This window comes from Chrysemys picta, chromosome 14, assembly GCF_011386835.1.
Source record: "Chrysemys picta bellii isolate R12L10 chromosome 14, ASM1138683v2, whole genome shotgun sequence".
NCBI lineage: Eukaryota > Metazoa > Chordata > Testudines > Emydidae > Chrysemys > Chrysemys picta.
Window position 1 is genome coordinate 30,806,137 of NC_088804.1, and position 23,892 is coordinate 30,830,028.

General features: G+C 39.9%; 1 pseudogene; it reads right to left on the reverse strand.

Moving 5' to 3' along the window:
* Positions 1 to 16,908: 16,908 nt before the first annotated feature.
* On the reverse strand, positions 16,909 to 16,969 carry LOC112059882 (U6 spliceosomal RNA; annotated as a pseudogene).
* Between the last annotated feature and the right edge of the window lie 6,923 nt (positions 16,970 to 23,892).

Consider the following 23,892-nt stretch of genomic DNA (forward strand, 5'->3'; position numbering starts at 1 on the left):
TTTCTGCAGGGAAGTGCAACAACTCTTTAACAGCAAACATGCTACAATAAAGCTTAAGGGAGAGATTATAATTACTGTATATGAGATGAAATTTGGCCTAAGAAAATTGTAATGGAATTTTAGATAGTCAGGATTTAACTTTAAAGTGCATGACAGACAGTTCAGAGTCTCTTAGTACCACACACAGTACTGACTCTGAGAAGAAGGCACAGCTTACTGATTCCACTTCCTATGCAAGCTGGGTGTTCCCAATAGAGGGTCCCCATAACTGCACTGACCCAGTCCAGTCCTACTTAGCTTGTGAGATATGACAGGATCACCGGTCAAAGTGGTATGCATGTATGAGCATCTTCTGCACAGGACTGCTCCTCAATTTCAACCCTCCTCTTCCTCTGAGTGCCCATGTCATAGCAAACTCCTAGGTTAAAGAGGGCTATGAAAGATTCCCTATGGAGTTAATCAATGCTACTGCTTTGCTTAACTACAGAGATCACTATAGATTGACAATGAGCTCCCTGCTCTAGGGACTAAACGTATTTCACATTCAGATCACTTTCAACTCTTGACCGTAGAACAAAAATAAATGTTCAAGGGAAATATCATCCCATTGACATCAATGTAAACTAAGGGGTGGGGGAGGGATGGGAGGGGGAATCATATAGTGTCAGGCAACAAAGAAAAGGAAAAATGTTTCTCAATAAGTGTAGGGAGTCATAGTATTTCCCCTCCTTCCACTCTGGCTGGCCGGCTAAAGCCAATATTGTGGATACCGCTTACTACACTCCATTAAAGAGTCATAAGCTCATACACCAAAAAGGTACAACCTGCCTGTGAGAGGCATCTTCCATCTTGAGTTCTGCCAACTCTAATTTAAAAAGCTTCCCTAGTTCTGTGTTCTTTTGATGGATGTGACTCTGGATTCTTCAAGGCCCTGCCTTTCTCCCAATGTTAGCCTTCCTTCTCTATAGTAAGGCAATAGGATTCAACTCTTGCTTTTCCTAGGTGCTTTCACATTCAAACACTCTTCCTAAAATGTGGCCATGGTGTCACTCTTCACCCTGCCCTAACACATCTATAGATCCTACGATCTGTTTACACTGAAAAGGCGGTTGAGCATTCTGTGATAGCGTAGAGTAAATTGGACAATACAAATAAATTAGAATAACATAGTTTGTATTCATGTAATATGACTGAGAGCATAGCTCTATCCCTAGAAATAGCATTTATTATCACAGAAACCAACCAATGCATTTGGTTCCCATTGTATCACATAACATACCAATGTAAACATAAACTCTAGACTTTTTATACTTGCTAGGATTAAAGGTCATATCTGTCCCTACAGATGGGCTCCAATCAGGCAATCATGTGAATCTACTCCCCTATCTGCCTCAGATTCCATAGCTTACTTTACTTCTGATTTCTCTGTGCATCTTGTCATTTCTGCTGAGCAAGCTTCCCAAAATACAAATTACTTCTATACCCTGGAAAACTTAATATTTTCCATGAAAAGAAGTGAATCCTCTATCCCTGCCATCACAAAACAGTCCCAGATACTTCTCCTGTGGTGGTGGTGGTTTTATGTTTTTTTTTTTAACAATAATGCCTGCAACCCCCTTAAAAATTTAAATTTGGTGTCAGTCATACTACCATAGGTATCTCCTCTTTATCTCTTGCATCAAGTGACAAAGGAAGTTCATAACCTTGGTGACTTCCTTCATCTCTTCTCTTGCTTCAAATCTTGCATTCATTTTCAATAATATAACTAGGCCCATGCTATCTAACTGTGAAGCCATTAATAGCTAGTGTGCAAAAACTAATTAGCTTGGATGATATTCCTCTCTGACATGTTTCTCACGGTGTCTAGTCAATACTTCAGCTCTTTGTTTTCTTGAAGTGTTCCAGTTACCTTCACATTACACTTGATCTACTTGGTATTACTTTGCTTGTTGCTCTCCACCTCTTACGTTTTTCTGCATTGTACTGCAAGGAATGACAATGCTGGCTCATCAGAAGTAAAGTGATGGAAATGTATAAATAAATTGCTATTTGGCATCCTTCTTAAAACTATAATCTCACTCTCTGTCTGAAACCAACATACTGACAGACGCATAAAACATCTGTACTAGTAATCATTCAGTGCCAGAAAACATGGCCACTCTAACAAGCAAAACATCTTAAAATGAGAGTAAGCTGAAAAATCCATTTCACTAATTGAGGAGGGAATTGCCAACAACCATCTTGACAATAAGAGGCTCACGGGCTTTAATCACCGAAACAGAAATGTGCTGAACAGGCAACTTCTATAGTATATTATATAATGTAGACAGTCACAACACACAGCATATCATCTTGATTTCACATAGTCGAAGTGGATAGGTACCATTCCTTCTGTATAGCAAGAAGCTACTACTACATGTTAATGAATTTTTTTCATTTAGCTGACTGTACCGGTACCACACGTGGTCAATCAAAGTTTCAGCAATGCTGGATTCCACCAGTGTGGTTGTATATCAATTTAATTTCAGGATATCTCCCTTATTTGATTTAACTTCTCCCTTCCCTCCACTCCACCCAGGCATACATTTCAGGATTTCATATGATAACTCATTTTTATTCATGGAGAAAGTGGAGGTGTTCCATAAGATCACATAATGGAGATCTCATAATTTATTGTGTATATGACGTATCAATATTGCAGTAGTACCCCTTAGATGAGAGCAATCTCTTTTGGCTCTCAAATCTATTATTCTCCTGTTTTCAGTGGCATTTGTAGATCTGCTTTGCACTCTCCAACTAACACTAGTTGTTTTTAATTGATGAGTAGTAGTTTAGTAAAAATTGCCTCCTGCTCCTAGACTCCATACACTTTACACAGTATACAGCTGCATTTCACTATTCAATTCACCTTATTGTATCTATGACATAACAGGGATGAAAACCGGGCATGATGGAGTGTGAAAGGAAATGACTCTCTGATGGGTTTGAGGATGACTCTGGCTGTTCCCAAACCATGAATGTAGGACTGCTGGCTCCATTAACAGTTGGAAACCCGCATTTGAATACTGAAATTGTCACTCTGACAGGCCCAATTCCTAACCTTTCTAAACAAAGATGAACTATGCTTGGCCTAACTCCTCTAACTTGCATCAAATATATTTTAATGACAATTCTTCTAATATACTTTTAGGCCGAACTGATTGGGAAATGGATTTTAGTTTTGAACCCCCCCAAAAAGTTTAATTTTCATCCAAAAAATTGTCACGGAATTTTTCAGGCTTTCATCAATAATGCAAAAACCAAAATGTTGTTAGTTTTTAAAAGACCCAAACCGGAGCATTTTTATTTTTTGGAAACCAAAAATGGCTTAGGGGTTTTATTTATTTATTGGAGCGGGGGAGGAGGGATTGGACAAAAATCCTAGGGGGAATAAAAGAAAAGGAAAAGCAATATTTCTTAGGAAAAAGCATTTTTCATCATAAATGTTTTGATTAATTTTTTTTTGACCAGTTCTACTTTTGAGTGCTTAAAAATGAATATTAATGAATCCATCCTTATAAATTGTAATATAGCAACATAGTTATAATCTTCTGGCCACTAAATATTCTCATTCAATTATTATTTCTTCTCACATCTGTGCATTTTGCTACACTATATATTTTGTACATAGTAAAGTAAAATTAATGTTTGTAAAAAATACTGTATCATCAGCTCTGTTGACTTAAGTCTGCTATTTAGCCACAGAACAAATAAATCACAGGCAACAACAGTGCAACTTGCTCTCTAGCTGCTCCATCTGTGTGAATCTGCTGTGTGTTCTGAAGGGTCCCTTAAGGGGTAAGTGTATCCTTATATCCTATTCTGTATACATTCTGACACCACGCTCATCACCGTCATATCTGAGCATCTTTTAGGAGTGCATGATGCAATGTCTAACATCTGTCACACATTTGTTCTCTCATCCTTTCTCCAGGAGTAAGAGGAGTGGTGAGTACAAGGAGTGTAGTGTGTGTAGTAAGGAGTAGTGTGCACAAGGAGTGTTTTGTTTTGAACTATTTTATTATAAAGATGTAATTCCTATATATTCACGTTGCTCTGTGTTTATGTTAGAGAAGGCAAAGCCAAGAAATGCTCCTTGCACTTACAGTGGAAGGTGGAAAGTATTGTGATGGTCCCTAGTTCCTTTGGTAGTTCATTGCACAGTCCTTTGCTGGCCCCTGAAAGCTCTCTCTCCTGTTTCAAACTCATTTGCCCATTCAATCTTCTGGACTATGACTGCAGACTAGAGCAGAGTAATTCACAATAAATAACTTGATAAATTCGACTCCTTTTTCTTTATCTGCAAACAGCTTGTAATTTTTTTACAGAATTGTTCTCTATTCATAATTGTCAACTAAATCATTTTGTGTTCCTGATTATCAAGAACTATCAGGTTTAAGCTGTCAGTCAAGTACTGGTTATTTGTGAGTCAATGTTTATGCTATGTGATTGGTCACCTAAATCACAAGGTAATGTTTTTGTGGCATGAGTGGTTGGCTTAGTCTTTTTATACCATCTGTGTGCCTGAATAAATTGGGATAGTGAAACCTCAGGAAGACAGTGAAAGAAGAAGCACTCCAGGGAGGGCAAATAAGCCTAAGATATTTAAGGACATTTAAATTATTTTCTTGTTCTACTTTGCCCTCAAAAAGACCACTGTATTTGGCTGTACTCATAGACCCTGTGTATAAAATCAGCAGGGTTTTTTTTTTTTCCTCATTGAAAGGGAGTGTGTTTACCAGACTTAATATTCATTTTTTCCTCTTATCACATTAATAATCTTTAATAGTGTTTGCATGCATAGAAATTGACCCTAGCTGAAAATTTTAGATCTGGATCCAAACTCCTCCAGAGACTGGGGAAGTTAGGAGTTTATGATCTTAAGACCATTTGAAATTGAATTATTGAGAGAAAATATTTTTTTTTGAATTTGAAGAAATACTCAGTCTCTCTGCTAATTAGAATGTTGGTCCGGTCTGTTTAGACAAACCCAGAGCATACCTTTGATCCAATGGAATTTATTTGGATATTGAAGGAATCCATTAATAAACCATAGACAGGCCCTTTGATCCTGTGTGAGTTAGTTTGAGGACTAGTTGGAAAATGGTACAGTAACAAATGTGATTGTGGTTGTGTGTGTCTTTTGGAGGAAGTGTCTAATGAATTGTGGAGATGAACTCTTTAAAATCAAAATCCTTTGTACACCGAAACGTTAGCTATAAAATAGGAATTCCCTTCTAAGGCAAGTGCATTCTTATTCTTGCTGGTCTGCTCAAGTGGTGGGTATATTGGGAACATAGCTGAAACAGGTTTCAAAGTTATTTCTCACAGATCCCCATGTGCAGTCATAGTATGTCTGATTTTGACATGGAATGTGTATAATTTGGGGGTTATAATAATAGCAAATCAGGGGAATGGTTCTCTGAAAAACAATTTCACTGAAATAGAGGAAATTTCTTTTCAATATAAATGACATGCAAAAGTATTAAGAATAATATTCTTGAACAAAAATTGTTTCCATCTATTGCACACACTTTTGAAAAATAATAAAAACTATAGAAAGAAAAATAATTGATCATCTAAGGATATTATTCATCAGACCTTCACAGAATCAGTTCTCATGTGTGTTGTGCATATTTTCTTATGAAAGTATTGTTGGCCTGAAGAGGCAGTGTGTGGTAGTAGTTTAAATTCTGATAAATTCAAGAAGTAGACATTTGAACTTGCTAGTCAATTCCCTTCCCCCACCACAAATGGCTGCTAGTTTTCATAGCTATTTCCCACTTTTTAAATTTTTATTCTTCTACCATATGACATTTTGCATTGAGATACCCAAGACATCAGAAAACACAACCTCACATAGTGCTTAAAATAAAATAGGTTTTCTCATTTTCCTCTCTTTTGTTCAGGGTATATACTCAGAATTAAATTTGGTTACAATGTTTTGCTCGGAGTAATATTTTAACTGCAAAGTATGAATGGCAAAAGTGTTTGTGTTGCTTACAAGTCAGCTGTTGCCTACGGATCAATTTTACTCAAATTAATTTGGACCCTACAGCATGTCTTTACTAAACATCACATTATGAAAAATGCAAAAATATGCTGAACCAGCCATTAAGAGAATAGCACTTCAGATAAGTGGAATCAGCTGTATTTAATCTTTTCTTGGTACATAACTATGAAGTCAACTACAAATGAAAAGCAAAATCCTCAAGTGCTTTGAGTATAAGGAAAAACTGACATTAGTGGGAAGCTAACTGATACCGGCAGAAATTTAGTTGGTATACAGACTGCAGGACTGAATCTGCATATGCGACCCAATTCTGCACTTCCATTAAAGTCAATTGGAATTTTGCCTGACTGTGGCATAAGGCAGTGGTTCTCAAACTAGGGCCACTGCTTGTGCAGGGAAAGCCCCTGGCGGGCTGGGCCGATTTGTTTACCTGCTGCATCCTCAGGTTTGGCCGATCGTGACTCCCACTAGCCGCGGTTCGCCGCTCCAGGCCAGTGGGGGCTGTGAGAAGCCGCGGCCAGCATGTCCCTCGGCCTGCGCCGCTTCCTGCAGCCCCCATTGGCCTAGAGCGGCAAACCACGGCCAGTGGGAGCCGCGATCGGCCGAACCTGCGGATGCGACTGGTAAACAAACTGGCCCGGCCCACCAGGGGTTTTCCCTGAACAAGCGACGGCCCTAGTTTGAGAACCACTGGTATAAGGGCCATACTGAGAAAATGTATAGAAGACAATAATGGAGAAAAGTATGTACTGGAACTCGTGATTAGAAGAGAAAAGCAGGAACAATATGTGCTAGGTGTCATAAGGAGGAGGGAGAGAACTTGTTCACCTTAGCCTCTAAGGATAGAACCAGAAACAATGGGTTTAAACTGCAGCAAGGGAGGTCTAGGTTGGACATTAGGAAAAAGTTCCTAACTGTCAGGGTGGTTAAACACTGGAACAAATTGCCTAGGGAGGTTGTGGAATCTCCGTCTCTGGAGATATTTAAGAGTAGGTTAGATAAATGTCTATCAGGGATGGTCTAGACAGTATTTGGTCCTGCCATGCGGGCAGGGGACTGGACTCGATGACCTCTCGAGGTCCCTTCCAGTCCTATAATCTATGAATCTATGAATCTAGATTCTACAAACAAATGGAAACGCTGCAGTTTCTCTTTTTATGAGATTTTATGAGAGGCAAAAGCCTCTAATCATAAAATATTGGTTGAGTACCTGATAGCTCAATGGTTTGAGCATTGGCCTGCTAAACCCAAGGTTGTGAGTTCAATCCTTGAGTGGGCCACTTGGGGATCTGGGGCAAAATCAGTACTTGGTCCTGCTAATGAAGGTAGGGGGCTAGACTCAATGACCTTTCAAGGTCCTTTCCAGTTCCAGGAGATGGGATATCTCCATTAATTATTAAATTTTACTACTGCATCCCAGTCTGCTCCCAGGAGTAGAACAGGCTTGCTGTGTGCATAGTTTGTGTCACATAGCCATAGAACTTCACTCCCACACCTTGTATTTAACTGTGGACCAACTCTTTATTAGTACAGTTGATGGCTTTTCAGGATCAGACAGGGATAAAATTATACATGTACACAGTGGATCTTATTTATCATGAAGTCCAGTATATTGAATCTCTGTTTTATAGCAAAATAAAATGAGTTGTATCTGTGCATTGTCTAGTGTACAAATTGTAAGTCTGTTGATAGCGATCTGCATACAGTGAATTTATTTGTCAGAAGGGGTGGGAATGATTATGCTCTGAGGGCTCCATTTACGTTTGTGTCTATTTGCTCAGGGTCCTTCCTGACCACAACAAGTATAACAGTCTATCGCTTTTTTTTAAACTAATAGAATTACTCCTTTTAGCTCAAGTGGTATGCACCAGGTGATAGTGGTGAAGACTGGGGGAATCTCTTTGAAGATGATGTCAATGGTGTCTGCATAGATGTCATCACAGTCTGTTCCATGTGGATATAAATAACAAAGTATTTTGAATGTTCTATCACTACTTACAGTCTACCACTTTATCTCCTTGATATCAAAGGCAACTACATTTGTATTGGTGTAGTTTCTTGTTCAGTAGGCACAGTAAAATAAATAGTGTTCTGCTTTTCATCATTTTCAGATTTTTTTTCTCCTTTCCAAAGCAATTATACCTTAAAAAAATCAGAAGGGTTAAATGGACTGGGAATATATATTGTAATTAACTGTGGAACCACTTAAAATGTACATTTCTTGTACATTTGATATTCCAAATACCTGAGCACATATGCATGGGAAAGAGTTTTTGTTTCTTTTAACAATTCTGCTTTGGTAGTTCAAGTGTTTGATGTGAATTTTTCTATGGTAATAGGATACTTACAGCTTTTTAAGAAACAAAGCAGGAAACATTCTCCCTATACTTTAGAGACTTGCATTTTGTCATAGTTGATGGCTCTTATGTTGGATTTTGTGTAATTCAATTATCTTTCCAAATTGTATGTTACCTATTTGAGAATAGCATTCCTCTTAATGGCATTCAGTACAAGGCTACCCAGTGTGTATTACTTTATCATAAATCTTTAAACAATATGTGGGATTTGAGGTGATTTGTTGGCTTTTCCTCCATCCGGCGTGTTGATACAGGTTAACTAAATCAGAGCTAGTGAAGTTTATCTATTTACTGTCCTAGCAGAACTACTTCTCCATTTCAGTCCCATTTGCTGCTGAAACTAATTGTTAAGTCATGTGTAAATACTAATCCTCATCAAGAAGTGGCATTGAACATTATCGAATAGACTGTGCAATGTGCTGTAAACTAATGCTGTGTAATAAGTTCAAAGATGAGCTGTGGCTTAAAGGGAAGAAGTATATTAAAGTCTTCTCCTAGAGAGAGGCACAAAGGTCAGCTTTGTGTGGTAGCAGTGGTTTTATAGCATTTGCGTTCATGCCCTTTTCTCCCCCATGACTTAATTCAGTTGCCATTTGACAACACTGCAGCTATGAAACCACTGTAATTACTCTGATCTAATAACTGAGCAACATTTTTCCTAGAGAAATGGCAGAAGAATACTAGGGAGGAGGGGACAGGGAATTGATACCCCATCTCGCTTTAGCTCTGAACCCTGTCTTCTCTGAGTTTGTGGTGCTGTGCACAGGGAGGGAGAACTTGAGAGCAGGTTGAGTGGGAGGGGAAGTGGGGGGATGGAATGGGGTTTGCAATCCCGGGCTGTCACTGCTAAAACAACTATAAAGCAAATGCAGCCTGAAGCTGCATTAGCTTTATGCGGTGAAAGCTGGCTTCAAGGGCCACCCGCAAGCAGGGGAATCCTTGACACTGAGTTCTTCAAGTCTCAGCAGAGTCTTGCAGCTTGAGGGCTAAATCTTTCATTTGAAGGAGACCCTGTCTCACCCCAGAAACAAAAAATTGAACACTATTTGAAGGAAACAACTTAAAAGTTTTCTTTCCTGCTGCTCTTCGTTCTTCTATTGGTTCTAACCTGAGGTGGTTAAGGTGAAGGGCCAGATCCTGCAGTGCTTATGTCAAAATCCTCCCAGTTGGCTTCATAAGTGAATGTTGTAAAGACTTTAGGACCGACCACAGTATATCCCTTCATGTGTACGTTGTGTTCTGAGCACCCTCCCTCTCCTCCTTAAAACCTGCTTCTGACATGGCACTTTCCCCCACAGATTGTTGTCACATATTCCTGTACTATTAACTCATTTCTCATAAAAATGGCCATAGTGGGTCAGACCAATGGTCCATCTAGGCCAGTATCCTGTCTTCCGACAGTGGCCAATGACAGATGCATCAAAAGGAACGAACAGAACAGGCAATCATTGAGTGATCTATCTCCCGTTGTCCACTCCCAGCTTCTGGCAAATAGAGGCTAGGGACATTCAGTGCATGCTGTTGCACCCCTGATCATCTTGGCTAATATGATGGACCTATCCTCCATGAATGTATCTAGTTCTTTTTTGAACCCTGTTATAGTTTTGGCCTTCACAATATCCCCTGGCAATGAGTTCCTCGGGCTGACTGTGCATTGTGTAAAGAAATACTTTTGTTTGTTTTAAACCTGCTGCCTATTAATTTCATACTTAATAATGGATGAACTTCTTGTCTCACTTAGGAGACCCACGTTTGATTTGTAGCCAGTGCAAGAGCCCATATTTTGTCTGCTAACAATGGCTAAGTAGGTGACAAGCTATGTCTATCACTCAGTGTACAAATCTTTCTTGTTCCATTGTTACCTCATCCTTCTTGTCCATTCCCCAGTCAGTTAACATCTGTTTACCTCATCTAGTACAGCACCTAGCACCATGAGTTCACTGAGGCCTCTTGACCCCTTCTTGGGATTATTAGTTGCTGCTACCATATAAATACTAACTGGAGCAAGCTGGATTGTGAGCGTATATTTCCTGACTGTGAAATACCCACTTTCCTTCCACTGCTCACAGAACTGGACAAAATAGTGCAAAATATATGGAAATATTTAATCACATTTTACAATCAACTTGCTTTGCCCATTCCTTTTATGTCTATTTTCTATGTCTGTTCTGGCAGGAATATCCATGGAAACAGCGCAGCATAAGTGAATGTTAGAAAATATTAATGGAAATTTTTTTTTTGGAATTCATAAATGTGACCGTTTGCACCTGAAATTGGATTTCAAGAGTTAAACTAATTTAGTTAGGGCACAGAAACAATGTCCTGTGACCCATGTGTCCGCTCAGAAATAACTAACATAGATTGATATCTATTTGAATATCAAACTAAGTAGAGTGTTTGGGGGAGTATGTGACCCTAATCACCCCGTGTCCACACTCTACACACTATTATAATAGTCTTCACACAAAATATGCTTTGTGAGGTATAATTTGAAAACTAATAACCTGTTGGTCAATAACATCATGGTGAACTGTATTTAGGAACATTATATGTAAAGTTCTGAATTCCCTTTGAAGGATGTCACTAATAGGCCAGACATCCTTGCCTAGGAAAAGTTGTTAAACTGATCTATCCCAGACAAAGGAATGTAGTTTCCCCACCTGGAAATTACTTCCAAAGTACTTTGAAAGACAATGAAAATGTATTTACGTATCACACCTAAACAGACCTATCCAGCTAACAAGAAGTGGAGGCAAACCTCACACTATCATGGCAAGAGAGGAGATTGACCATCACGTATCTAATGTTCTTTTCCTTGAACTCGAGGGTTCAGGAACTAAATAATTTTCATTTTAGCTGAAAAAACTCCAGTGGGAGAAGCAACAGGTCCTTCAAGACAAACTCCATGTTGCTTACCTCACAGCTGGAAATACATGTGTCTGGAGATATCCTTCAGAAGATTCCATTTCAAAGATTTATTGGACTATAAAAGAGCGGGGCAAAGTTACCTTTGTAGTTTTTGGTGGAAGACACTTTGCCTTTGGGGGCCTAGATTCTGATGCAGGAGTTGGGTCACCTTCTTGATGGAAACATGTGATGAAGCTTTTACCTTGAACCTAATCTAGCTTAAGTTTTAGTTATTAGAAAGCATTTTATCTTTATTTCTCTTATATCCATTTCTGACTTTAACCCTTATACTTGTATCCACTTAAAATCTATCTCTTTGGAATGATTTATTTTTTAATCTAAACTAATCCAGTGTTCTGTTTGAAATGAACTATTTGGTAACTCCGGTTAAAGGAACAAACCTTTGGATATTGACTTTTCAAAGGAACAACAATCCTTAGCATTCCTCTGTCTGTTCTAGGGCAGTGTGGACTTTTCAGAAAATGCATTTTTAGGGGGGAAATTAGGGACTGGGGAGAGTGTGAAGTCACCTTACCAGCCGTTAACCAAAGCTGGTGGAAGCCTTTGGAAATTTGTGCTATTGCAGGCAGGCTCCAGGATCCAAAGCATTGGACTAGGGCTTCCCAATACACAGATGTTGGCCTGTACTGGGCTGAAAAGTTAGGTCAATCCAACTACATTGCCATGGGGTGTGAAAAATCTACACCCCTTATTGACGTAGCTAAGTCGACCTAACGCCTGGTGTAGACAGCATGAGGGAGAACACCTCCCATCGGAGTAGTGTCTACCCTGAAGCATTACAGTGGTGCAGCTGCAGTGCCACTCTACCATTTCAAGTGTAGACAAGCCCATAGAGTGTTTGCTTATCGCTGACTGTGGGCATCCCACACAGAGAGCTACAGTAGCAAGGCCTTGTGAGGCACTCAGAATTACAAGGTAAGAGGTGACACAGCTCTTCACTGATCTGGATTGCACCCCAGGATGTAGTAGAGTATAAATGAGGAAACAGACATATTAGTTTAAGTGTTTATTAAGAGATGGTTAGTGGTGTTTAAAAAAGTATCTTAAAAAAGCCACAAATTAATTGAATAGGCCCTATTCTTTCCTTGTATTCTGGTGTTTCCACTGTGAAATAGTCAGTAGTTTCTTGTGGTAGAAAGTCTTCCCAAACAACTTGTGGTCTATTTTGGGCCTGAATCAGCTCTGAAAGAGGTTCGGAACAGTGAGGGAAGGAGAGTGGCTAGGGAATGAAGGGAAAACGCTAGAACAACACATTTGCAAGAGAACTTCCATTGGCAGGTTACCTATGGAGATCTGGCTGAAGTTTAAAGCTGCCTTAAGTTTCCTTTGGTGGATGTTGATGATGGAACTTAAGAGTGAACTGCTCTCTCCCCCCCCCCTTCCATGGTGTAATGAAGGGTCAATTTATGCCTTGAGACTCTTGCTATGTAATAGGACATGAGGACAAGTTGAAGGAAGAAGTGGAGATTTAAACTCTGGAAGTTCTTATGTTTTGCTCAGATATGTTACACACCTTTGTCATTTTAACATAGTGTTTGCACTTGAGCCAAACATATCAATCAAGACAATATCTTTGCTTATGCACTGTGTACTATGTGCATGCGTCTATAGACATGAGCAATCTTTATATCAAATTGTATATTCTGGCAGAATCTGGATGGTGGTAAAAAAAAAAATTACCCGCTCTTTCAAGAAGAATTGATAGGTACGTCAATAGATATTTGAGATTATAGAATAGGCAGAGTTTTGTTTGATAATACATTTCATAAGAGGCATTTGTTATCTTCATCCTATAGAATAGTGAAGAAACTAGGTGAAGATACATAAAGTTATTATCAGGGGGTAGCCGTGTTAGTCTGTATCTACAAAAACAACAAGGAGTCTGGTGGCACCTTAAAGACTAACAGATTTATTTGGGCATAAGCTTTCGTGGGTAAAAACCTCACTTCTCCCAATAATAGATGAGGAGGTGTCAATTCCAGGAGAGGAAAAGCTGCTTCTGTAATGAGCCAGCCACTCCCAGTCCTATTCAAGCCCAGATTAATGGTGTTAAATTTGCAAATGAATTTTAGTTCTGCTGTTTCTCTTTGAAGTCTGTTTCTGACTTTTTTTGTTCAATGATAGTGACTTTTAAATCTGTAATAGAATGACCAGGGAGATTGAAGTGTTCACTTACTGGCTTATGTATGTTACCATTCCTGATGTCCAATTTGTGTCCATTTATTCTTTTGTGGAGGGACTGTCCGGTTTGGCCAATGTACATGGCAGAGGGGCATTGCTGGCACATGATGGCTTATATAACATTAGTGGATGTGCAGATGAATGAGCCCTTGATGGTGTGGCTGATGTGGCTGGGTCCTCTGGTGGTGTCGCCAGAGTAGATATGGAGACAGAGTAGGCAACGAGGTTTGCTACAGGGATTGGTCCTTGGGTTGGTGTTTCTGTGGTGTAGTGTGTAGTTGCTGGTGAGTATTTCCTTCAGGTTGGGGGGTTGTCTGTAAGCGAGGACTGGCCTGCTTCCCAAGGTCTGTGAGAGTGAGGGATCATTTTCCAGGATAGGTTGTAGATCGTGGATAATGCGCTGGAGAGGTTTTAGCTGGGGGCTGTATGTGATGGCCAGTGGTGTTCTGTTATTGTCCTTGTTGGGCCTGTCCTTTACTACAGGACAGGACAGGCCCAACAAGGACAATACCCACCAGCAACTACACACCACACTATAATTGAACAAAAAAACGTCAGAAACAGACTTCAAAGAGAAACAGCAGAACTAAAATTCATTTGCAAATTCAACACCATTAATCTGGGCTTGAATAGAGACTGCGAGTGGCTGGCTCATTACAGAAGCAGCTTTTCCTCTCCTGGAATTGACACCTCCTCATCTATTATTGGGAGTGGACTACATCCACCCTGATTGAATTGGCCCTCTCAACACTGGTTCTCCACTTGCGAAGTAACTCCCTGCTCTCCATGTGTCAGTATATAATGCCTGCATCTGTAACTTTCACTCTATGCATCCGAAGAAGTGAGGTTTTTACCCACGAAAGCTTATGCCCAAATAAATCTGTTAGTCTTTAAGGTGCCACCAGACTCCTTGTTGTTTTTATAAAGTTATTAGATAAAGTATATAGAACTTTCCTATTCACCCCCTACTATCCAGGCATTTTGTGTGCCTCCACATTTAGCACTTGCCATGTTGCCTCCAAATGCTTTAGAACTGCTCACAAAAGGTATAAGTCTGTCTAGATATGTTTATGAATAGAGATATATAATGTGTTTGCCTGCAGTAGCAGGGGACTGAACTGTATAAGCCAAGAGGTCTCTTCCACTGCTGTGTTCTCATGTAGATGTTCAGAGACCTTTGACCTTAATCTTTGACCTCTCCATTATTTTCTAGTTACTTTGACCTAAGTTATTTAACAGGTTTATCAAGAACCATTTAAAAAACATCACTACCACCACTCAAATCAGTAGATATACAGGATGAAATTCCAGATTCACTGAAGTCAACAGCAACATTCCTATTGATTTGGATGGATTCATACTTACCTCCACCTCCCTACCCTTTTCCCTTAGACTTGGGATTGCTCACAAGTAAAAATAATAGTGTCCTGAAAAGCTTAAAACCAATAAATTAAAGGAGCTGATCTCCTGTATATGTGGTAGAAGGAAACTGTACATTCACCTGTTTTCATGTATTTTATAATGAATTGCTTTTGGGGGAAGATTTGGGATTTCCAATTAAGAGGTTTTTTGGAAAAAAAGCATCAAATTTTATGTCCAATCATAAAACAGCTTATTGCTTCTAAAGGACTCCGCTGATTAGAATGGTTAATGAACAGAAATAGCCATTTCTCTTCATATCTGGCAAGCTCGAGAGTTAAAATATTTAAACAGCAGGTTTAAAACACAATTTTGATCGTTAGTAGTGCAAGAGTGATAACAGTAGCCTTGGGCTCTTGTCCCTCAGCTATAATACAGTTTCCTTTTTGAGCTAAACTGCTTTGTCTTTGGTCAGGGAAGGCACAGGAATTATAATATATCCTTGTATAGTAACACAAGACTACCTTAAAAACTGAGTTATCCTGTAGATCAGCGGTTCTCAACTAGGGGTCCGGGGCCCCCTAGGGAGGGCGTGAGCAGGTTTCAGGGGGACCACCAAAATAAACCAGAGACCAGTGCCAGTGTTAGACTCACTGGGGCCAAGGGCAGAAAGCTGAATCCGGAGCCCTGCTGCTCCGGGCTGAAGCCCGAGCAACTTAGCTTCGCGGGGAGGCCCCTTGTGGCATGAAGCCCTGGGCAATTGCCCTGCTTGCAGGCCATGGAATTTTTATAGCATGTTGGGGAGGGCCTCAGAAGGAAAAAGGTTGAGAACCCATGCTGTAGATAGTGCTTGCACATTATAAATGAGCAATCTTTCCCTACATTAATCAGTACCAATGATCGGAAGGGTCTGAGTACTGTAAAACTTGTGAGGGTATATGTGTGTGCAAGAAGGGGAGGAGTAGATAGTTTGTGGAGGCTAGGAATGAAAGATCCCTGGCCTTTGAACCATGTGTCAGCTATTCACATTCCCCACTTCAGTGACCTAGATGTTACTGTACCATCTTCCCTTTTTTGTTGCCATTCCCCAATGGTCTTTGCTTCAGTGCCACACTCCTGTACCATTCTCAGAAGCATGCCCTTGAACAGATCAGCTTAAACTCTGGGAGTTTATCTAACAGTCAGAGCAGGTGACTGGAAGCAGAACTCCTGGATTCTAGTCCTACCCCTGCCACCAATTTGCTGTTTTGTAAAAAAGACTTTGATATCCTTGTATGGAAGGTCCCATATGCACCACATACAAATTATTACATTAAAAATGGTTTAAATGCTTCGATTCTTTCTGATTTTTTATTTAATGTCAAAATAGAAATGATCTAATTCATCCTTAATTTACAATTGAAAAGAAGTACTGTATACAAGTACAATATGTAGAAAAATTTAAAGGAACTGACCTAAAGTTTTTTCACTAGCGTAACTTCTTCTGAAGCCAGTGAAATATTTACACATGGAAGGAATGCAGGACTAAGTGGCTCACTAAGAACTCAGTGCAACAAAGTATTTAAGCATCTGCTTAAGTCCCCGTGACTTCAATGGGACTTAAGGACGGCCCTAAAGCTAAGCACATGCTTAAGTGCTTTGCTGAGTAGGAACAGGCTGCTGAATTGGAGATTAAGGATTGATCTAATGTCAATTGAACTCATTGGGCATGTTTCCATTAAATTCATAGGGCATTGGATCAGGCTATAAATGACCAAGTGTTACACCTGTTAGCCTGAGTAACTAGCTAATATTCAGGGCCTTACTGGGTTGTTTCCATTAGAAAGAGAAATAGGTGATGGAGTCAGGTATTTCTTTGGTGTGATCCTGTTTATTTACAGAGAATGTGCACAAAGTACTTTTTCCCTGAACATACTAGGAAAAAACAGAAGGACGCAGTTTCCTTGCTTGCTGTTTGCTAACAAACATTATTGCAAACTTAACACATTGTACCTTTTCAGCCAGCACTGTGCTCCCTTGGTTTTCTGTGAAGGCCATGCTAATCTTCTCTGTATCGTTCCAATTTTAGTATATGTGCTGCTTCTACCAGCGCTTCTATTCTTTTTCCAGGCTGCTTTTTGCTGGCTGCCCACTTTTCACTCAGACAAACACACACAGCTGTAATCAATCAAAGCCCTAGCCAATGTGTTTGCAATCAATTCCCAGGGAAACCCCTCTTATTCTCCATAGGTTAGATTTTGCTCAAGCTTTTCATATGGCTAATACTTTGGGCAGTGGCTTATCTTTGTTTCAGCTCTCTTCTTCCCTAAAAAAACTTAATTGCTTTGCTCATTCAACCAGGATGAAGGGCAGCTAGCAGCCCATCAGCTTCAATGAGGTCTATGATTGCCCATAGATCAAAGCAGTCACCAACACCCTCCAGCATAACACTATGATATTTGGTCAAGTCTTTTATTTCTTGACATTGAAAGGGTGTACCATTAACACGTACTGTTTACGTTTCCATAATATTTATCTGAATTAAATATGGAATGTTGTTTTTTTTTAAACTGGGACATTAAAATGCAAAAAAAGGACAGCCAACCTTGCTGTCGCTAAAGAATGAACATTATAGAGGCTAACACTCCCTTTATGAGATATCAGTAATGAACCTCACCACAGTGCAAGGAAGGCTAGAGACAGATAATAGAGGATGGGCATTTATTAAGATGTCCTCTGCATTGCCTGTTAGGTATGAATCCTTTTGACATCTACTTACTCTGTTGTATTTTGGGGGGGGGCTTTTTTGTTGTGTGTTTTTTTTTAATAAATGGCTCTACAGGGGTGAATTAAAGTCCATAAGAGCACCCAAGAGTCTCACTGAAATTATCTGAGCATTGTAGAGCCACTCTTTTGTAACCAGACAAAGGATTAAAAGATTAGTTCACGCTCTGTTTGAGAGAACTAGTTAACAATACAGGACTTCAAAGTTTGACCTCATTTATACTTGGTCAGCCTCCTTGACTTCAGTGCCATCAGCCAGGGTATAAGTGACACCAAATTTGTCCTTGATCTTTGTTTTGTACATTTAATTGCTTTGTATACTGTATTTTTGAATTTGTAATATGGTCATCCCATGTACATTGATTAATTTAAGGTAGATCTTCCTTTTTCTTTGTATTATTAAACAATAACCTTAGAAAGCTGACTTCTTAGGGAAAAATGAGTCTTGTGAGTTCAGTCTTGTTAGCAAACACTCTCCTTTGACATATAAAGGTTGCACATCTAGAGGGAAGTTAAAGTTATATGCTTTTCTTTTAAAAATATGACTGCTGCCACTTGGATACTACTTGAGAGGCTCTCTCTCTGGCATCATGTCACAAGTGACAAGTATAAAAATTACTATTCTGTTTAGGTACAGATTCCTGCATCTGTTCCCCAGTTTGTCATGACTAAAACTATGTTAAAATATTTAAAAACAACTTTTCTCAAAGATGTACTATTCTGAATTTGGAAAATGCTATGTACTCTGCCTCCTAAACAATGACATACCTGCCTCCTTCTGGTGTGTATATTTATTTACCTAGTATATCCTTCAGCTGCTCTAAATAGGTTGGGAAAATTACCCTGCCAAATTGGCATTCAAGGAATGCATGCCAATACAGGAAGGATTCTATATGAAACCATTATTATTGTTGTGGTGGTAATCGTAGCACCTATGAGCTCTAGTCATGGACAAGGGCCTAGTATTCTGAGACTGATGGGTTGGGTGTGAGATCTGTTGTTCACAGAAGGGAGTCTGATACAGGAAAAATAGAAGAAAAATACAGATAAAAGGTGAGTTTTAAAAAGAAAAAAAATGCTTTTAAAAACAGTGGTCGAAAATCTAATTCTGCCCTAAGATACACCCATGAACCTCCCATTGAAATCAGTGGGGTTCGTATGTGCATATCTCAGGGCAATATCACTCCCTGTATCACGGTATTAATAAGCATTTTCCTCTTTAAAGCCTCTTTTTATCTTTTTTTCCCCCCCTGTATTTTCCCTCTGTCCCTTCCGTGGTGCTGGTACTCCTGAATGCTGATGAGAACAAAAAACAAAGGAACATAGAGTTGTTTGAAAATCTTCATACCCAAATCAAACTGTGTATGCTCAAAACCAGGGTACGTTTTTAGGTACCTCATTATAGATTTGGGTGCCTATCTCTAGGCTCCCATGCTTGAAAATTCTTTTCAGCTGAGTGTTTCATTAAGGGAACAGACACACTATTCCATTGTAGAGGACACTGGTTGCAAGCCACGGAAAAACTCCAGCTCTCTGGTCTTCTATCACAGCGTCATTTTCCTGGAGATGAGATGGGAGAGAATGTCTGTATGAAACAAAATATCCTTTCTTCTCTAAGAGGTCTATGCTCAGGAACCATTGCAAACTTCCAAACTGTTGTGGGAGATAAAAAAGTAAACTCCTTAGCTGGGCTTGCAAATACACCTCTACCCCGATATAACGCGACCTGATATAACACGAATTTGGATATAACACGGTAAAACAGCGCTGAGGGGAGGGGGGGCAAGGCTGCGCACTCCTGTGGATCAAAGCAAGTTCGATATAACGCGGTTTCACCTATAATGTGGTAAGATTTTTTTGGCTCCCGAGGACAGCGTTGTATCGGGGTAGAGGTGTAAATCTCTGAAAATACTGTCACCTTTCCTCCTCTTCCAGACAATGGACACCTAAAGAAAAGAGTGGCATATATGAATTCACATCTGTTTAGAATACAAGTGTATCTAAGTGGGAAATAAAGGGAAAAGGAGGAAACAGAGGTCAAAACAAGTTAACCAAATAAAGGTGACAACACAGTATGTTTTTTTGTTTGGTTGTTTTTTTTTAAGCTGGTAAACCTCCATTTAAATGTAGGGAAGGAGGAAAGGTGAACTACTGCTTTAACAGTCTATATCCATAAATGGGTGTGTGGGTGCCGGGGCCTGGGTCAAGTGAAGGAGCTTAACTTATCCCATCGCATTCTGTGGTCTGCCCACGATGGCACTGTGTAGTGCAATGGACTATAACTCACACTTGGCCATTGATGGAGCAGATGCAAACTTTGCTTAAATATTGCATTAGGTAAGCATCATATTGCAAGTCCACTCTGAGCAACCATTTGTAGAAATATGTCAATGAATGTCTCACTAGTTTTCCAACTGTTTGTTGAATAAGAGCCAGATTCTGATACTCTTTCTCCAGTTCAATAGTATTTTAGTCCAGGAATAGTCTCATTGATTTTGATGGGTCTGTTTGTAGAGCAAGGAACTACTCACATTAATAATGTATACATGTTTATACATAGCATAATCTGGCCTCACTTCAGGAAGTGAAGTCTGTGGAAAGGCAGCTGAAGAGAGGTTCTACAGGATTTTGGGAAGGTTGGTTCTAAATTCTGATGAAAACTACTAGTCTCAACCCTCATAATTTTTCAGCTGGATGTGGAATGGACCTTTTGGTCAACTTTTCAAGAAGAAAGAACCTAGTTTACGACTAGCCCATGAACTTAATAGTTAGGTAAAGGATTAGAATACCTAATAACAGGCCAGCACTCTTTCATGTACCAGATGGGGCAGGTGTTACCTACCAGTAAGAAAATCTGATGAGTTCTCTGGTGGCTCTGATATCTATCACCCTCGTTTTAATCTTTTCCCTTTGTCCTTGTGCTTCCTATTCCTTGCGGATATTTGTACTATGAATCTTGTTTTGAAGTGCTGTTTATTTAAAATAAAAATCCAAATGAAAGAAAATGCAAACATAATTCTCTCTTCTCTCCCTATTTTCAACTATAACTCTCAGAAATATCGCATGGGGGGAAAATCCACCTGTTCTTCCTATGTGCTTCTAATTTTTTGGTTGTCTTGCAGTAGTGGTCAGTAATGATGCCATCAGCAATCTTTCCATCACATTCAGCTGAAGCAATAAATATACATTTAGTGCCAAGGGGCAATCCTGAACTAGACATAAGCCTAAAAGTTGAAAAAAGGGGTAAAACTACAGTATTTGTGTGCAGCTCCAGGGATTTACTCACCAGAGTTTAGGAAGAGATTAGACTTGATTTCTCCATATTCATGACAAATCCCACAGCAAGTGAAAAGAAACTAATAGTTGAGCCTAACTTTCCTCAAACCTCTCAAGGGAACCTGTTCTTTTTAAAGGCAAAGAGAGTTTTCTTCAACTTCTTTCATTCTTCAGCATAGGTGACCTTGGAAGCATGGACATATTCTGTTGCTAAAAGGAAGACAGCAGATGATTCTGTTTGGAGTTCAGGCTGAGAAGATATAAAATTCCTCTTTAAAACTGTATTGATTTGTGAGGCAGGGAAAAGATTCCTGTGTCATTTTATGGATCTGAGGAAAGAGTTAACATTTATAAATATTCAATGTTGTAGAGACACTGGATTTATGATTGATTATAATAATCTATCACCCAGGAACACCCACTCGCAGTTGCATTTTTTGCCCTCTCCTCTCTTCCTTTCCCACCCTATGACTGGTGAGGTGTTAACTGGCCACTTTACCTTGAATAGTCCTTTGAAATATGTGTTATTTACTTACACGAAACAGTCTGTTCCACCTTGTATCTAGCTGTGACACTCTGAGAGTAAATCTGCCGGTTTGTTTACACTGGCAATTTACAGCGCTGCAACTTTCTTGCTCGGGTGTGAAAAACGCACCCTGGAATGCAGCAAGTTTCAGCACTGTAAAGCGCCAGTGTAGACAGTGCACCAGTACTGGGAGCTGTGCTCCCAGCACTGGTAGCTACGCCCCTCGTGGAGGTGGGGTTTTTTGGTGGTTTTTTTTAAGAGCGCTGGGAGAGCACCAGCCACGTTAAAGGGATTCTGTGGCAGCACTTTAGTGTTGCCAGTGTAGACTAGCCCTTAAAATGCTACAGTGGCACAGCAGCGCGGCTGCAGCCGCTCCTCTGTAGAGTTTCAGTGTAGACACTACCTACGGCAACAGGAGGGATTCTTCCATCTGCATAGTTAATCCACCTCCCTGAAAGGCAGTAGCTAGATTGACAGAAGAATTTTTTTGTTGACCTAGCACTGTCTATACTGGATTAGGTTGGATTAACTACGCCATTCAGGGGTGTGGATTTTGCACATCCCTGAGTTGCATAGTTAAGCCAACTTCATTCTCTAGTGTAGACCAGGTCTGTGTACATTTCCCAGACCTGAAGAAGAGTTCTGTGTAAGCGCAAAAGTTTCTCTCACCAGCAAAAGTTGGTCCAATAAAAGATATTACCTCACACACTTTTTCTCTCTAACATTCATAAAAGGGATTTTTAACAGCACCTCATATTCCTTAGGGCTTGTCCACAATTAAAACACTGCAGCTGCACTGCTATAGCGCTTCAGTGAAGATGCTACCTACACCACTAGGAGGGCATAGGTAGTCTGTCTCCCTGAGAGGCAGTAGGAAGGTAAACTGTCTACATTAGGAAATTAGGTCAGTTTAATTGTGTCACCCAGGGGTATGAATTTTTCACACCCCTGACCAACATAGTTATACCAACCCGATTTCCTAGTATAAAACATGGTTCAGTGTTGTGCCTTAGTTGGTTATTGTAATAAAATTAAATTAAATAGACAGATAGCTAAATTGCTGTTGTCTAACTTGTCATTGCAGTGGGCCCCAAGCAATGCTGCTCTTTTATTTAGTTTTGAAGTTCTATCAGAATCTTTAAGCTATCAGCTAATGATGTATTATTCCAGGGGTCGGCAACGTTCGGCAGGCAGCTCGCCAGGGTAAGCCCCCTAGCGGGCCTGGACAGTTTATTTACCTGCTGACATGGCAGGTTCGGCCGATCGCGGCCCCCACTGGCCGCGGTCTGCCGTCCCAGGCCAATGGGGGCGGCAGGAAGCGGTGCGGGCGAGGGATGTGCTGGCCCCGGCTTCCTGTCGCCCCCATTGGCCTGGGACGGCGAACCGCAGCCAGTGGGGGCCGCAATCGGCCGAACCTGCCGCGTCAGCAGGTAAATAAACTTGCCCAGCCCACTAGGGTGCTTACCCTGGCAAGCCACGTGCCAAACGTTGCCGAACCCTGTATTATTCATTGTACACAGTTTATCACCATCTTAATCAGCACAGTTGCATTTCCATATATAAAGATGAGACTAAATCTGTACATATAAACATATAGGTACCTTCTTTAAAATCAACAATTGCAAAACAGAAAGAGTCATAAGGCCAAAAAGTTGCTCTTCCCCAAAACTTAATCATGGGATATTAACACCCTGCCGTGCTGCCTCCCCTCCCCCCTTCCTCTCCTACTCCCTCCTGCCCCCCATCACAACTGCAGGGTAAGGATTAGCTGGTTCTCAGGCCAAGAGAGAAGTTGAAGCAAAGGGATTTTCTAGGTAGCATCTCCTTTCTCTTCTGAAACTTGAAATGCAATCTATTTATTGCAAATCAGAATGAATTATGTGTGTAATCAATCTGATGTGGAAAAGGAAACTATTTCCAAAATAAAATACTTCTCTGGTCATTTGTAAAGGGACAGGAGTTTCCAACTTGAAACTTATTGCATTGCCTAGCGATGAGATATTAATTTTCCTTTTCCTCTGATCAGTCTCTTGGCTTTTCAGCTTTCTTCCCTTTCTAGCAATTGATTTTTTTTGCAGGAGCAAATTTTGTATTTTTAATGTTATATCTGTCAACTCTGAGGTCTATACTTTTTCTTTTGTTGTTTTTACCCAGCTTCCTCCAAAATGCATTCTCAACACTCAAAGTTAATAGCAGCTAGTTTTTTTATTGAAACAAGAATAAAAATGTATATGTACATATGTATATCCTGCAGTAATGTGCAAAAGCAGCCTGCTCTCATTGCTGATTCAGCAAAAAAAAAAGGATATAAAGTATTTTAATCTGACCTCACACCACTTTTTCACTTATATAAATTAATTCAAATCAAATATACTTCTCATTTACTTTAGTTTAGTAATAATTATTACAATATTCAGCACTTGTAGGACCTGATGTTTTTGATATTAACT